The sequence below is a fragment of the Schistocerca gregaria genome, chromosome 2 (assembly GCF_023897955.1).
Source record: "Schistocerca gregaria isolate iqSchGreg1 chromosome 2, iqSchGreg1.2, whole genome shotgun sequence".
Taxonomy (NCBI): Eukaryota; Metazoa; Arthropoda; class Insecta; order Orthoptera; family Acrididae; genus Schistocerca; species Schistocerca gregaria.
In genome coordinates this window covers 552,157,614-552,174,325 of record NC_064921.1, presented here as the reverse complement: position 1 = coordinate 552,174,325, position 16,712 = coordinate 552,157,614, and the positions used below count along the sequence as shown (strand labels likewise).

At 39.6% G+C, this 16,712-nt stretch overlaps 1 long non-coding RNA gene across 1 annotated transcript; it reads left to right on the top strand.

The window, feature by feature from the left end:
- The first annotated feature begins 4,010 nt into the window (after nt 1-4,010).
- On the top strand, nt 4,011-15,542 carry LOC126332151 (uncharacterized). The gene is made up of 3 exons (XR_007563569.1): nt 4,011-4,060; nt 13,739-13,966; nt 15,070-15,542. It is a non-coding gene; the product is annotated as an uncharacterized LOC126332151 (long non-coding RNA).
- Nucleotides 15,543-16,712: the final 1,170 nt, after the last annotated feature.

Here is a 16,712-nt window from a genome sequence, read left to right as displayed (position 1 = left end):
TGACATAGAGAGGTCGAGTGGATCCACAGTTCACTGTTGGAATCTGCAGATGTGGGCACTAGAAGCGTCTAGAATGGTTGACTTGAACAATTTTAAAGCTTGGAAGTCCTTTATCAACAGTCTTAAAGCTGAGTATCGTGTTTCATTTTGGAATTTTACTTCATTTGCCACACAGAAATACACAGAAGACGATAATAGTATACGACAGATGGCACAACAGTTTGTGGAAGAAGTAAACGTGTTTGTGATGGAGCACAGTGTGGAGGGAGAAAATGTTTGGAACAGTGACCAGAGTCAGCTGCAGTATGTCTTCACCATCAACACTGACCCTCAGAGGAGAGAAAACTACAGGTAATTTGTTGTAGTCTCTACATAGCTCTACCGACAGCTACACAATTGACGTCGCCTTATGAATGACTTATTGACTGGCAAACAAGTTGTACATCTGTTTGGAAGAGGCAAAAGACACTATTGCCATAAGCATTTCAAAGGAACTTGAAACAACCTGCCCACGAAACATTCGTGTGGAGGCAAGCAAAAGTAGAACAATGACCAAAGAACAACATGAAACGATTTGTAACTTTAGTTCCTGGCCGACACGCAGCAAGTGAAAAGAACGTAATTGATGATGAGAGTATACGCATCTTGTTCGCCTAGGTGCTAGTTTTCCAAACAAAAAAGTTGCACTGATGATATTCCAGTAAAATCCTCAAAACACTACCATCTCTTGGTGGTTACATCTTTCGCCAATATGAGCTCTGCATCAGAAGGATTTCTGATTATCTAAGACTACAATGCTCTAAAACACAAACGAAGGTTCACGAAAGTTTTTCGTTATCAGACTTCGCTCTGTGGTTTACAGTCAACTTTCTGCAACAGAGTATATGCATATTTTGCAATATACTTGGTGAAAGACCTGTTATGACAATGACATACCCACATTATCATTTGGAAAATGTAATTAATGTCACTTTTATTATTGGACTGATTGAACGCGGAAGTGATTTTGAATATAGAGACGTGGATTTAGTGAGGTGTTGACTTCGTTCTCTGCCACATTGTTGTAACCACTCCTGCAACTGCAGAATCAGGATTAGTATAAGGAGTATCAGGTGTGTAGGATATGTGCGTTTTGAGCTACACGATTACTTTAGGCATAGTATTTTTGCACTGTTGACTGAAAATGCATATTACACTGGCATCACTGAATTACGTGTTACTATTCTTCCAATCCCTATTTACCTTTTACTTACTTGTTGCTACTTTATTTATCTCTATTAAAATGCTGCTTGTGGTAGAATGGAACGTTTTGCATGCAAATTATACCGACCACTGGCGTTCTATGACTGGGTGTTATTCTAAACATGGTTTTGTGCGTTTCCGAAAGTTCTTTGTCTAAGCTGTCCCTTTTTAGTAAATAGTACAAAACTAGCCCACCACTTTGTTTACCAATCAGGTGAAGATGAAGTAGTTAAAAGCTCATAAACAAGATGGATGCTATACTGTTAATGGGAATGTAGTCAAAGGAAGTCCGCATTCGTGACTTCATATTGAAGTGCATGTGCACTGTAGGAAAGGGAGTTTCTGACATTTGTTGTACCAGTAGCAAATAACAAGACCTCTGCAAGAGTTTTTACAAAGTCCGCCATTATTGACACGTCTCTCCACTTGTTTGTTACAGAGTACGAGGTAGTTCCAGAAGAGAAACGTCAGTGTGGTGAAACAGACTGTCCAGAGCCCTTGAGATCACACCGGAATTTGCAGATAGAGGAAGAGACCGAAGTGGCTGACACGCCGGCGAGCGAGCAGAGTTCAAGTGGCTGTCTTAACATATTATCATTAACATACATTGGTTCGAGCTTTTTTGTTTTCCTCGTTTTTGTAACAGGTTTACTCCTAACCGAAGTCAGTAGTTTTACGATATTAGTTGCTACATTTTTAATCATGAAATAAATTGATCTATCTCTATCACCGCCACGAATCAGCTGATGATTGAAAAATATGCAGTAGCTCAAAAATCAACATTTACTTTTGCCCACTACCGTTACATACAGTCGTGGGTGCTGTCCATTAGAGACAAGGCGACAGACGAATAAAAATCGATATCGAATTATTTTTTGTGCGGCAGAAAGCACGTCAGGTGGAAAGATAACTATTTCACAGAAAATGGATCACAAGCTCGGGTAAGTATGTGGTGGGAAATTAGTGGCTTCCTTTTTCTGAAAGGAACCATTCTGACATACTCCTTAAACAACAAACGAAATCCTCGCGAAGTTTAAAGAGGAATAATCGAATGAGATTTGGTATCTCTCCATTCGAAGTGACAAAGGCTGTACCGTTCGTTATGATGATTAGTCTTCAGTACCACTTAACAGAATGTCGTCTCTGCCATGATTACTTCCTGGTAACAGTCAAAATGTCATCAAACTGCCAGCCGCGGTGGTCCCGCGGTTCTAGGCGCGCAGTCCGGAACCGTGCGACTGCTACGGTCGCAGGTTCGAATCGTGTCTCGGGCATGGATGTGTGTGACGTCCTTAGGTTAGTTAGGTTCAAGTAGTTCTAAGTTCTAAGGGACTGATGACCACAGCAGTTGAGTCCCATAGTGCTCAGAGCCATTTGAACCATTTTTTTTATCATCAAACTGATTTGTTTACTTGATTTAATGTTATTAATTTCGTCTCCTTCGTGAAGTCAGTGAAAAAATAGAGTTACTAAAAGAGAAAATGTCTGAAAAATTATTTCTCAAACCACTGATAAAATGATAGTATACAAGTATTCGAAAGAAGCAGTAGGAACGTAAATGGTAGCACGATACGTGAAACCATACAGTGATATCGGAGATTGCTGTTTGCAATATCTACAGGCTGTTAAGTGATGTGAATTGTTCTTCTTACTTCTACGCTAGTTATAGGAAGAGCGAACCGATATTCGTCTTGTTGCAACATCTTTGGGGAAGAGCAGTGGAACTGAAATCGATCATAGTCTAAGTTGTGTATGGCTCACAACATCTTTGTGCACGAGGTTTATTACCTGTTACACGCAAAATGTTTTTTTTAAAAGGGGAATTTTATGTGCCCATACGATATAGCGCTCCCAAATGTAATCATGTACAATATATATGTATAAGTAGGCCTTATAGTCTGCAACTGAAAAATGAACCATATATTTAAAACGTAGTTAATGTTTTATACAGGACTTAAACATGCAAATCTCAAAAAAATTAAAAATGCTGCACAAAACACAACTTTACGTCCAAAAAACACAAAAAATTTCAAAGATGGTGGAAACTGCTTAGGTAGTCTCTATAGTACACTCCATCATGTGATTCTAAGATTGGTAACTAGACTGCTGTACCTAGGCAGTTAAATTCCTGGGTACATAGTCCTCTAGGCACTAGAGTCTCCTCTTCAAAATGGAAAGCTCTTTAGACTGCATGGTGAATGGTATAAACGAGCAGTGACTTCTGTTCACCTCCAATCATCAGGATTCGAGTCGTACTACATTACGAGATAGGCTTTATTGAGAGAAAAAAAACCCTTTCGAGCCTGTGCCTAAATTGAGTTGTACTAATGTTAAAACGTATTATCAGCAATGTCTAGAATCTCACCTTAGTTGACAAGAACTGCCCCTAAGACGTGTGTGAAAATATCAACTCAATTGCGTTGCTGAGCCGTTGCAGTTAATTTTCGTCGACACCTGTCTTTTCGTTTCCTCGCCTCTACTACAGTGACACACAACGCAAAATAAAAGGAAAGGAAGAAAGAAGCAAACTAAACGACACAGTATGGTAACCAGTTTTATTGACTACTGTAGTTGTAATAAGTTGTTGATAATAAGTGTGACACATTGAACGATAACAGATCCTTTCAAGTACAAGGAAAGTCAATCTGTTGCTATTTTCTGCAACCGCAGTTCACGGGAAGGAAAATGAGAATGGAACTTAACGATAACATTCGAGGACGCCATCGGGTGTCTAAACATATATAAATGAAAATATAAATCAGAGAGCAGTAGAAGTTTTTGTCGAGTACAATGAAGGCTGCTCTGTTGCTTGTTGCTGGTAAGTATTGGTGGAATTTATAAACTTTCATTAACGATAAACATTTTTTTCTTACCTCCATTTCACATAATTTCTCATGTATGAATGCGCGCAATTGGCGACGTAAAGTTCGGAATGGAAAACACCTTAGTGGGTCGGGAGTGTTCTAGGAAGAATTTTTCATTTCCTTTGCTTGCGAACAATGGTAGTTCATAGATAGTTGACGAAAAGTGTTCGTGTTGCTTACATGATGTTAAGACACAAGCAATTACAAATTTATAGTTTGGATGACTAGTTCTTATATACCCATGAGAGGCAATCTAGCGTAGCGAGCATCGAGAAAACAGATGCAAAGATAATTATATAAACATTTTACAAAATTACAGATAAAACCTGATAACTAATATCGTATGGAAAAACGGAATACACTGAAAATAAGCACAGAATGGAAAAACAAATACAAAAAAAATTTCACAAGAGTTGATAAAATGGTTCAAATGAGTCTAAGCACTATGGGACTTAACATCTGAGGTCATCAGTCCCCTAGACTTAGAACTATTTATACCTAAATGACCTAAGGACATCACACACATCCATGCCCAAGGCAGGATTCGAACCTGTGATCATGGCAGCAGCACGGTTCCGGACTGAAGCGCCTCGAACCGCTCGGTCACAGCGGCCGGAAAAATAGTTCATAGGTTTAAGTATTTGTGAGAATGGACCCAATCGAATGTTTATCACCACAAGTAAGGATAGGTGAAAGAAAATGGAATTAGCATACACTCACCTAAAACTGGTATAATAAAATATGAGTACCGTTCCATGCAAAAATTAAACACTTTGCTACAGTAATTAAACCGTAAGCACTTTACGCATCTGAATGAAGGATACGAATACTCACAAAAAGTTTAGGAACGCGAAAGCACAAAGATAACAACTGTACAAGAGGATAAACGAAGATCTGTACAGATACATAGAAACAATCGGACATAATAAGAAAGAGGAGATTAAGATTTTGCGATCATATTTACAGAATGAATGAAAATGCGATAAAGAAGAAAATCTTTACTTTCATTTACAAATTAAAGGACACTATTGGATGTTTGGAGGAGACAAGATAGGTTTCGATAAAAATTAATTTCGTTGAAGACACCATACAAGCCACGGAAAGTTTCAGACTATTGATGAATACTACAAAGTTCCCTGCCCTAAAACATAATTGATAAACCTTTTGAAGGTGATGGCAAATGAACAGAGGCACGCCTTGTCGAATACTCGAAGAAGCCCGGGTAAAATAAAAAGACAAAGATTGTATGTTTGTCTTAGGTTGTAAGCATGTTACAGTTGTGAAATATCAGTTTAACGATAGGGAGGTTGAGCTAGTTCCACATCTTCGCAGGCCCTCGCACTCACTAAACAAAAGCATCGTCTTCTCTATCTTCTCAGTCTGTCCTATCAATTCAAGACGGACTAGAAGTACACAGAAACATACAGAATGTGTGTTCTGAGAACCGTCTCTTTTGTGGATGAATTTCATTTCATGAAGAAGTTTCCAATAACTCTCATACTTGCAACTGATTTTCTTGCAGCCAGTTTTATGTGGTCTTCCACTTCAGGTCACTTGGGACAATTACTCCTAGGTTTCTCCTGGTTCCAGTTAATTTTCGCTAATAGTGTAAATGAAGTGTTGTGGGTTTTTTCACGTGTTTATGCGCAGTGCTTTATTCATAATTACGTTCAGGTTCAACTACCAGCGCATCAAACGATAATCGATCCTCTGCAAATTTCTATTTCCCTACAGTCTTTTAACGTAGCAACCTCGCTACAGACATCATCGTACAAAGATTCCGTCGGTATCAAGGATCATTTACGTAGAGGGCGTTAAATAGAGGTATTACATGTATTGACAAATGTTTGTATGGCCGAAAAAAACAAAAAAGAATCTAATAGACCTCATTTAGAATGAGCACTTGTTAATCTTCGCTACTGAGAAGCTTTTTTCGTCTACTGTAAGCTGTTTGCTATGTCGAATCGCCAAGAGAGTGCAGTAAGCAACTAAGTAAACCAGTGGGACCACGGAACATTCTTGTTGTATCATAACGTATCACTCACATATACTCTCCTGTGTATAAAGCTGTTGCACAGTAAATAGAAACAAAGCATATAATACGAAGGCTGATGCTTACCTTTATAATTTACAGAGTTACAACCCGATCATTACTGCATAAGTGTTTGCTGTGTACAAGTACGATAGAAATGCACAAAAAAAAAAAATGAAAGGCAAGAAACGGTAGTCTTGCAGTAAGAAGCCGTAATTATATATCACAAAGTTGCATGAATGAATTTCGAAATCATAATTAAATGTTTCCCTCTCCAAAACGATTGAAAGCTACATTTGGTAAACAGCTCATGACACTGAATTTACGCAAATACTGGAGAACAAAGGTAATGCGGTAGATAATCAAAATGCGCTTGCGTGAGCTTAGATGTAAAAAAACACACGTAAAATGAACGCTAAAGACGTTAATCTGTGATGAAATAATTTTAATAAAAATTTTAATTGCGGCTAGCAACACTTCATAGAAACTGTAATGTGTCACGCAAATTAAGATAATGCTGTCTCTTGGAAAATATCATTAGTCATGACCCGAAGTAATTAATTCTTTATCGGATACTATTCGAATAGTGCCGTAGAAACTTTCCTTCAATGCAACCACCTCTTGTCAGTACTAATGTTACGTGGAGATATGGCATTTACAGAACACAACATAAAATCATAAAATTACTTTGGCTACAAGATAGCCTGTGTACTTCTGTCACTCAAACATGTATTACACTTACATAACTTTTCGTTTCAACAGATTGTCAGCGATACCATAGTAGTGCTGCACCATATAAAGAACCGTAGGTACTACAGCTTTCTTTTACAATGTCTACTTGATTGAAAATGTGTTGTCAATTTAAAGGATACTTTTTTCTTTTAAATATACTTTTCACTTATTACTTTCTCGGAAGTTATGATGAGAGGATATTACTACGCTGAAGGTTAACCCGTTAGGTCAATAAGGTTTAGTCTGACTAGACCAATCTAATGTTCCAAGAAGCTACTATGATACTGGCATGCGTACAACACAACTATAAAACTACTGGATCGGTCTTACTTTGCGATGAGTTGCTTGCGGTACGATGTAATGCTTATTATGCAATTCAGTACAGACAGTAGGCTCTTTTTGATTAGCGATGAACATGAATAAACTTGGACCACACTGCTTTTTTCATGATCTCTAATACCCTTCTTGCGACCATGTACTACGCACATACACGTGCTCCCTCACTTATATCTTAGCTTCCTACGTATTATAACGCCATTTCCAGCACAATTTGTCATTTCTGCCCCAAGTCACACGTCTGACGCAGATTATTCGCAACTCATCCAGCAGCGCGTTCTTATGCCAACGATATTATCGTTACATGAAATGTATGAGACGTTTTATACAAATATAACATCCCTGTACACAAGTACATACAGTTTCAAAATTAGTTTTAAACTTATAAAACCAAGTAACTTGAAAATACGCGCAGCACTGTGTCGTAGTTTTACAAACCATTACATACGACCTGCATTTGTGAGCCATCGGTAAAGGAGCTTGTCAAAATGGAGTTTGGTATTTTCCTTGTGAAACAGCATCCTTAAATTTTTGGCAATTGCAGGGAAAAAAGACAACGTAAACGTTTTACATAAGCTGTACAAAATGAACAGGGATTCCGTTAGAATGAACGAATCTGCTGGACTTGCAATGAACTGTGAATACGGCTTCAGTATCACCAAGTAATGAAGCTGTAGAAGTCCGGATCTTAGAGCTCATGTCTTCTGGACATTTTGCTTATGTTTTCATCGAAACTACCACCTCCCAGACTATGGAATATTCCTTTTACACTGTTTATATTGTGAACACTTATAGCCATGTCACATGCTATGGTACCATTGCAATTATCTTTCCGACTATGAGTTTTGTTCCATTAAGAGAGTTGTGTTGAATTATTTCTGCAGTGAATAACCGAATAAATTCATAAATCAGGTCCAATATCCGTTTTTCTCGTACGTTATCCACTAAATGGCATTTCGGAACTGTATCGAACATTGTTCGGAATAGTTGAAGTAACGAGTCTTCGATGTGGGCGACATTGTCCATAATGTGAATCAAAGTTGAGGATTATCACAAGACTTCTGTTTGCAGAATCAGTTTCGTTTCTTGTGGAGGAGACTTTCGTCCTCCATAACGGCCATTATTCATGTTTATAAAAGGGGTTCATTTATTCTGAAACGACAACGAGTTAGGCATTCAAACATGTGTACTTTTTTGGAGTCTCTTGGAATGCTTCGTCTCTCTTTCAACTTACGATTAACTTCTGCTGGAAAGGGAGAACGTTATATATAGGATCTTAAAGTCATCTTCTCAGATACAGATATCATTCCACTACTGAGCGGTTTCAGTTTCCATTGCTCGATCAGTTACGTCAATGTCGAATAGCTGGGTCTTTTGAGACAACACAGCGAAACCTCCTTCTGTGGTGAAACAGTTTCGGAAAAGCAAAATCAGTTCAAAAAAATGGTTCAAATGGCTCTGAGCACTATGGGACTTAACATCTGAGGTCATCAGTCCCCGAGAACTTAGAACTACTTAAACCTAACTAACCTAAGGACATCACACACATCCATGCCCGAGGCAGGATTCGAACCTGCGATCGTAGCGGTCACGCGGTTCCAGACTCCACACCGGCCGGCGCGAAATAAGTACTTCGACCCTCTCTCCTTGATTTCTGGCGAGGGTTCCAGCACGGTCAAAAAGTGACTTCATACGTAAAGAAGATGTATATACTGTACCAATACTTGTTAAGTTTTTTGGTCAGATCGGCTAGTGCCTGTTTGATTTAAATCTCATGGCTGCTTTCAGTTTTTGCTCTTAACAAGTCTCCGAAGTCTTTTAAACGTTTATTGAAGCTCTTTTTGTTTTGACAGAACTTAGTAACGTATCACTCAAAGTGTCACGGGTCTTTGGATATCACTGGAACCTTACTCGGCAAAGACAGGTTTAAGATGCCATTTGCAAGTACTCATAGGATTGGCCATTTTGTGTTTCACACCGTCGTCACTAAAGGAGCTGAATATTCGATCTTGACAGCTGAAATACACTGTAGTTGAGTCCCTGATATTTCTGCTGAGACGAAATGCTTTCCTACCTCCAGTGACATTGTTTTGATACAGTAGCCATTGAGTTTGTAACAGCCCTACGATCAAAGAGCTTCTCACTCATTATAAATGATTCGCGAACTTTGGGTCTGTTACCATATCATGTAAGAGATTTCCCTATTATTCGCTTCTGTAGCTAGAATGCTGGAGGTACTTGTCAGATATGAAATGAAATGAGCGTATGGCGTTTGTCAGAAAAATTGTCCAGAACAGGCTCATACACATCCTGCCTGTGTCACCAGTTTTAATCTAATGGCTCTACCACTTAATAGCTATATGTATTTTGAGAGTTAGTGGCTGGTGTTGCAATCCTTTTGTACTTGAGAAGTAAAGAAGCATTAAGCTAAGTCTGATACATACTGGAATGCGCACACAACTCCTCTTGTAGGAATGGTGAAAAAGAGTACTGCTGCTTCATTTATGCAACAATAAAGTTTCTTCAGTAATTACGTTTTTCTTACTTAGGACAATAGTTTTCGCAATTTTTTTTCAGTTTTGAGTGTTGTAGGAAGCAACATAAGTTTTAGATCATTTGTTTGCGTGTGTGTTATTCAGCGACTTTTCCCATGCCGTCTTCTGTTTATGTCCTCATTGCAAATAAAAAACCAGAAAATGTAAATCTTGGAAAGTAGGTTCTGCTATTCTAGGGTAATATTTTTGGAATATCTTCTTATGCATATCACGCCTGTCCGCAGCTGGTGGTCGTGCGGTAGTGTTCTCGCTTCCCACGCCCGGGTTCCCGGGTTCGATTCGCCGCGGGGTCAGGCATTTTCTCTGCCTCGTGATGACTGGGTGTTGTGTGATGTCCTTAGGTTAGTTAGGTTTAAGTACTTCTAAGTTCTAGGGGACTGATGTCCATGGATGTTAAGTCCCATTGTGCTCAGAGCCATTTGAACCATATGACGCCGCCCTCAGAGTACAGAGATTGACTCGTGCGTATTACTGCATTCACAGTGTTTGATTGTGTACATTGAATTGTAACGTGAGCCATCACGGTCTTCGTTGCCTCTAGGAAATGTTTTGGCGTGTTGAGTGAAAAATGTTCTCATGCGTTACAGTTCAGTAGTTCCTTTAAAAACTGCAAAACGTACTTACAAACGTAAGGCGTTCTCCGATAATGAACAGCAATGAAAAGTGCGTCCCAAGTTACTAACTAAACAAACTACTATCAAAGTGATTAAAGAAAGGTAAAAGGTAAGTACGAGCAGTCACATAAAGAAAAATATTAAACAATGAGTAGCATGAAAAAGAACTGAGGGATAATCATGTAAGAATTAGAAAGCCAAATACATTCCACATAATAGACACAATGGCTCAAAATGGCCCTGAGAACTATGGGACTCAATATCTGAATATCTGAGGTCTTCAGTCACCTAGAACTTAGAACTACTTAAACCTAAGGACATTGCACACATCCATGGCCGAGGCAGCATTCGAACCTGCGAGCGTAGCGGTCACCCGGTTCCAGACTGAAGCAAGTAGAACCGCTCGGCCACACAGGCCGGCAGAAGCAATGGGAGAAAGCGAGTACAATGAAGTAACATGGAGGGGTGGGCATAGTCCCCAAGAACAAACGCACACTAGTTTAGATCAATTATAGCTTCCATTATGAAGAATCACCGACATGAAAACATTCCTCGGACCATAATGCTCCCTCACTCATTGCATGCTGTTTGCCTTGAGACGTTTCACGCCGTACACACTACCCGCCTTATACCAGATCGATCGTATAACGTCCTTCGCCTAAAACGATCACTGAAAGCAGGTCTATGTAAAGCATTGGAGTGCAAACTCAAGTATTCGTCGCCAATGAACAGCAGTAGACGTGAGCGTACGAATCTGGAACCCCGCTGTGAACCCCAGTACACAACGACTGTCACGGGATGATCGTTGGGAAGAGACTGTTGGTAGTCCCTTGCTTCATCTGGGGCGTCTTTTCCTCAACTTTTGCATTCCTGTTCATCCGTACACATTTCCGAAGCTGTCTTTCACTCTTGTCATCTATGAGCAATGCTGCCACACTCGTCATGGTGTCAATTTTCGATAGTGCAGTTTTACCGTGCACAGTTCACTTTAAGCAGGGGGACACTTGAAAGGTTTACAAACTGAGGCGTGCATCCACCTTTGGCCCGAGAGGCAATAATCAGACCCCTTTGGACGTCAGATAAATAGCTCTGTTTCCGCATTATGACAACGATTGCACTGTCCCCCCTGGCTCCATGACGCGCTTTATGTAGCCTCCACTGTTAATGCTGAGGCCTACCGTCATTGAGTGGTTATCTCGCGTTGATGCCGAACAACGGCGGTGGTCACATTACTGTGATGGAACCGTGTATGTACTAGTATCTTGGACTTAACCACAAGTTAAGTGAGAAATTCCATGTAAGGTAGTCGCTTCTTTCCCTTAAATTTTGTTTGAATGTAACAGAAAAACAAACAAATTCTAATGGTATCTATTAATCTTCTCAAACACGTGATTTTCAGAAGGCTTAACAGGAACAGTATTGTAATAGGTTAGGTTCTTGAACTTGATGATGAGCGAAAAACTGTTACAGAGTCATCTACTTGGAGATATTTGTGCTTTTCCGTGAAACACCAGCTACATGAGCGTAACGAGGAGGGCTTCCAGCTTCTTCAACACTTTTCATTCTTTAGTGCAAAGGGTATAGCGGGCTGTTTGATGTCAAGACCAATGAAGAGCCCAGCTTTTTCAGCCAAATATCTGGCTACCTTTTAGTGGGGCAGAGCCTTACTAGAAAGCAAAACCTTCCCAAACGTAAGTGAGGAAAGTACTAATATTGTCAATTTAATTATGAGATAATAACAATCCAACAAGAACTATTGGAGTACGAATTTAATTACGAGAACTTTTCCGACATGAGCATAGCGTGTATGTCGCTGTTTATCCTTTCTTCTTTATTTTCTGTAACCAGCTGTATGTTCAAGTAACCCTGAACATTTGTGTCACATACATCATAGCCAATTACCATGTGGAATGTTAGGCGGAAAGATTGGATTCCAATACCAACCTTATGCACAGCGATTTTCAATTACAGCATTCAGCTTTTAGCCAAAAGTGCATTTAGTGTAATTCAATGAAAAGATGTCAGTTCAGTAGGGTACACTCAGTACAAGGAACAAATTCCCCTAGGTTACCGTACCACTCCACTTACACCATTATCACTCACAGCTCTAGGAGCAAGAGTATTCTACTTCTGCAGGATGGATTTCAGCTTCGAGATTCTCCTTGGTCATGTGTCTCCTGTGCTAAACGCAACTGTCGTTTGATAGTCCAAGTTACTAACGAGTGACGTATATGCTGCTATATATTGGAAATACTCTTATGTAATTAAAAATGCATGAGATGAAATTAGGCACTTTCCACATTTGAGCTCTCTTTGGAATATTGGGTTGATATTGTAGGGTCGAGCCGTACATGCCTGCTTTCTTTCCCCGTCGAAAAATTATGTTGGCCCAAATGTTACCGAAGCATCACCGAGTAACGCTAATGTAAGCAAATACAAAATGCATTAAAGTAAATATTTAAAAATGGTAAAAAATCTAAGTCTCCGGAGGAATTGATGTAGCAAACGTCAAAATGCCAATACTATAATGAACTGATAATTTTTTCCGTCAGTGAAATAACTTACATGGTGATCCTAGAAATATTGCTTAAGAATGAAACGCAGCAACAAAAATTATCAAATGCAATAAAGTTTTCGTGATTGTGTATTTTAGTGTTAGTAATTTCCAATTTATTTATTTAGGTGGGACAGTCAGTGAAAAGCAGACCCCTGTCATTGATTAAACACAAAATATTCCCCAGTTAGCAAATAATTATAGTTCACTATAGAGTTCAACATATCAGAAGTCACGTAATCATGGGTAGATATGATAATTTACTGATAATTAGCAATAATTACATATTAGTGATGAAATTTCCGTCCTATCTGTTGTATTTGCACCCAAGTGTGAATGCTCTCGTGTTGCGATGTAGTACGTCTTCATATATATTACATAAGTGTCACAAATGTCCGGTATTCTCTTACTGTAGCTTCCCTGAATGTAGTCACGTGGTTTTCATGTACGTCGAAGATACTGTCAAAAAAAATTGTTCAAAATGGCTCTGACCACTATGGGAGAGGTGATCAGTCCCCGCAGCTGTCGCGCGGTTCCCGATTGTAGCTCCTAGAATCGCTCGGCCACTCCTGCCTTCCGAAGAGACTATCAGTCTCAGAGTCACGCTACCAGACAACACCAGTACCTTTACCATACGGGGGAAGAGGTCTTGGTAAGAGCCACTAGAGTTGCACTATATCTCAGTATTGTCACGCTAGAACATGGTGCATATATACCATACAGTAATGTTGCAGTGCTAAGTGGGAGAGTTGCACTAACAGCCATTAGACCACATAGCGATCTGTAATTTCGTTCATCGCTTTTTACAGCACTGGTAGCAGTGGTGTAGGTCCACGGACAACCAGAAGGCACGACCACCGCCAGCATCGGGAATGAGGAACTAAGCTCCGGCAATATCAGGGCTGAGGGTAGATTTCTGGGGAGGTCGTCCTACACGGGAGATGACGATGACACCATTTGTGTCGAAGCAGACAACAAGTTCTACTTGTATGCCAATTCCTTGAAACTGTATTCTTGCTACCACCAACTACCGAAAGGTAAGTTACTTTAAACCAAACAGTACTCTTTTCAAAATTGACAAGATAAAACCAGTTTGTTAAGCATAAAAGTTCGCGAAGGGTTCCACAGTGAATGCGAAAATATGAGTGAAATCAAATCATCAAGGAACCGTGGCTACACATACCTAACGGAAATTACGAAATTCCAACTCTTCATGATTCTCCACCAAATTAAGATCTGAGCTTTAACCTTCGTAAATAATAATTTCTTCAAATTAGGTAACATTCTTCTTAACCAAACTGTCAAGAGCGTAAATTTTGTTGTCAGTAGCTCTCATGAATGCCAAGATGACTGACTTTTCTATTTCTTTTTACAACAAAAGGGTGTTCATGATGGATTCTATAATTGGGGTGTTTAAACTGGCTGGGCTAACGTTCGGACGGCGGAGTACGTTGTTGACCTGTACACGAAGGACAGAGTAAACGCATTTCAACCAGTTACGTTGGCTCATTCCAGTGTTAAGATGGTCTCGTGCGGCGGCGCTTTCCATTGAGATATCTCACCTACGACAAAGTTGTACGGTTACTGGGGACCGGCAAATCACAAATTCAGGGATCAGTTCCCAGAAAACGAAGCCGACGTCCCTTAGGTTATCGTCAGTTGGCACGTCACAGAATATATGTGTTGCTTACTGAATACTTCGCACGTCAGGAGGATTACCGTCCTAGAAGAACTTGGTTCTAGTGACATCCTTTAATTTTCGAAATTCGCCATAAGTCAGGTTTACTCGCATGGTCAATCTTCCAGCGTTCTGCTATAGTACCAGTAAGGATAGGAACCCCGTAACATAACACACTTGTCATCAGTTACGACGGTTGCAGCATTATTGCGGCACTCGTAATAATATTCAACGGCTATTAAGCACGTCTTCGTAAAATGTGAGACGGAAAGAAATACTGGCGGAACCCCACATTATCACCGATAACCGACCATAACATAATCTTGTCACAATGCTAAGAGTGAGCTTCACGCTATGTAAAAAAATCGAAGAGTTTCAGTTGTCTTACCACTAGTAAATTTAAACTGCTATGTTATTTTTATACTTCCTACCTTTATTAAAACACATTTCTACTCGTTGCAGTTTACGTGGTGAAACCAAAGAGCCAGTGCAAACCTTACCTGTCAGATTGTCCCAGGAACTAGGAGTATTGCAAGTCCGTTGGCTCAGCATGAATAGTCTGCAAGGTAATGAAGTTTAAATGGCTGGCTTGCTGACTGAAGACATCTGCTGTTACCAGAGGAGCCACGAAACTGCAAGAGCGTCAGAAATGGACTCTTTTACTTAAACATTATCGGTAGAATCTACACATCCTATTCTGTGTCAGTTTCTGATTATTTTACGACATGTCGTATATTTCATTACTGTAAAGATTAGTATTAAAAACACTGCATTTGTATTTATTTTATATTGCTGTTGTTTCTGTAATAGTTGTATGCTGACTCAAAAAACGTGTAGTTTCTAGACGTCAACTGTTATATTTAAATAGCAGAAGATATTTCTTTACCTACAGGTTCACGTAAATACTGACAAACAACGGCTTATTATTAATAAAATCAAACGCATTTCATCCATTATTCACACTGATCTCCTATAACCCCAATATCCAGTTCCCACCGTAACACACTAACTGCCACGAGGACACCGGAGACCACCGAAAAGACTTACGACTGACGCCACGGCTGGGCCTTACCTGGCCTGGGAGGTCACAACCGCTGTCTCCGGCGCATATGAAATGAAACGACAGAGGACTGAATAGGTTAAAATATGATATTGCGCTAGATGAGCTTTTGTCAAATGAAACCAACAGTCCGAAATATAATGTTGTAGTAAAGCGAAAAGAAAATTTTGCACCAGAAACAAAAGTGTTGCGCGGGAATTTCACTAAACGTCATGGTAAAGTCAACGGTAGAATAAATGGAGAAGTTGACACTTGTAACGACGCGAACAACTGTAATGAACTAAGAGAAGCGAATACGTGCTACAGTGAACAGTCAGTTTATGAAATTAGTGAACGTAATTACAAGCAAAGTGCATTTAATAACTTATGTAATGCCATGGTACACGGAAGTTAATAATGCCAGTGATGTAGTAAGTAATGTCAGTGAAACTAGTAGTACATATAATAAACTTCAGCTCTCGTGTATTTACTCTGTGCCTGACGGGCAGAATTATGATTGGCAACGAAACAGTGCATTTTCAATCAGACAATGAAGGTAAAACTAATCCAGTTTAAGCTAATATTGAGACCATAGACTAGTCGTACTGTTGACACAACAAGTGAGGTCAGCGATCTGTGTATTATGAGTAGGTTTGAGAGATGAAATAGCGAAAGTAACTGAGCTGCAAATAGGTAAAACGAAGAAGTCTAGTAGAAATGGTTGCATAAAACAGGAAATAATTGATTTTCTGGAATGTACCCTTGTGACGGCGTCGAAAAACTCCAATACTTCGACAGGAGAACAATCTACCATTTTCAGCGCAAAATTGCATCAAGTAAGCTCTACGCAGCTTTACGTAATGCCTTGATTTCCACAGAAACTTCGTAAGGACACCACACACACATTCACACACACCTGCGTAGAGACTCTGCAAACACTAGCGCTATTACTGAACAAAACTTAGAGACGTCAGAAACTAGCTATAACTATTATTAAAAAACCAATGGTGATAAGCGTAAACTCTGTCACGTTGATTTATGAAAAGTGGCTGTGGCGGATTCCAAG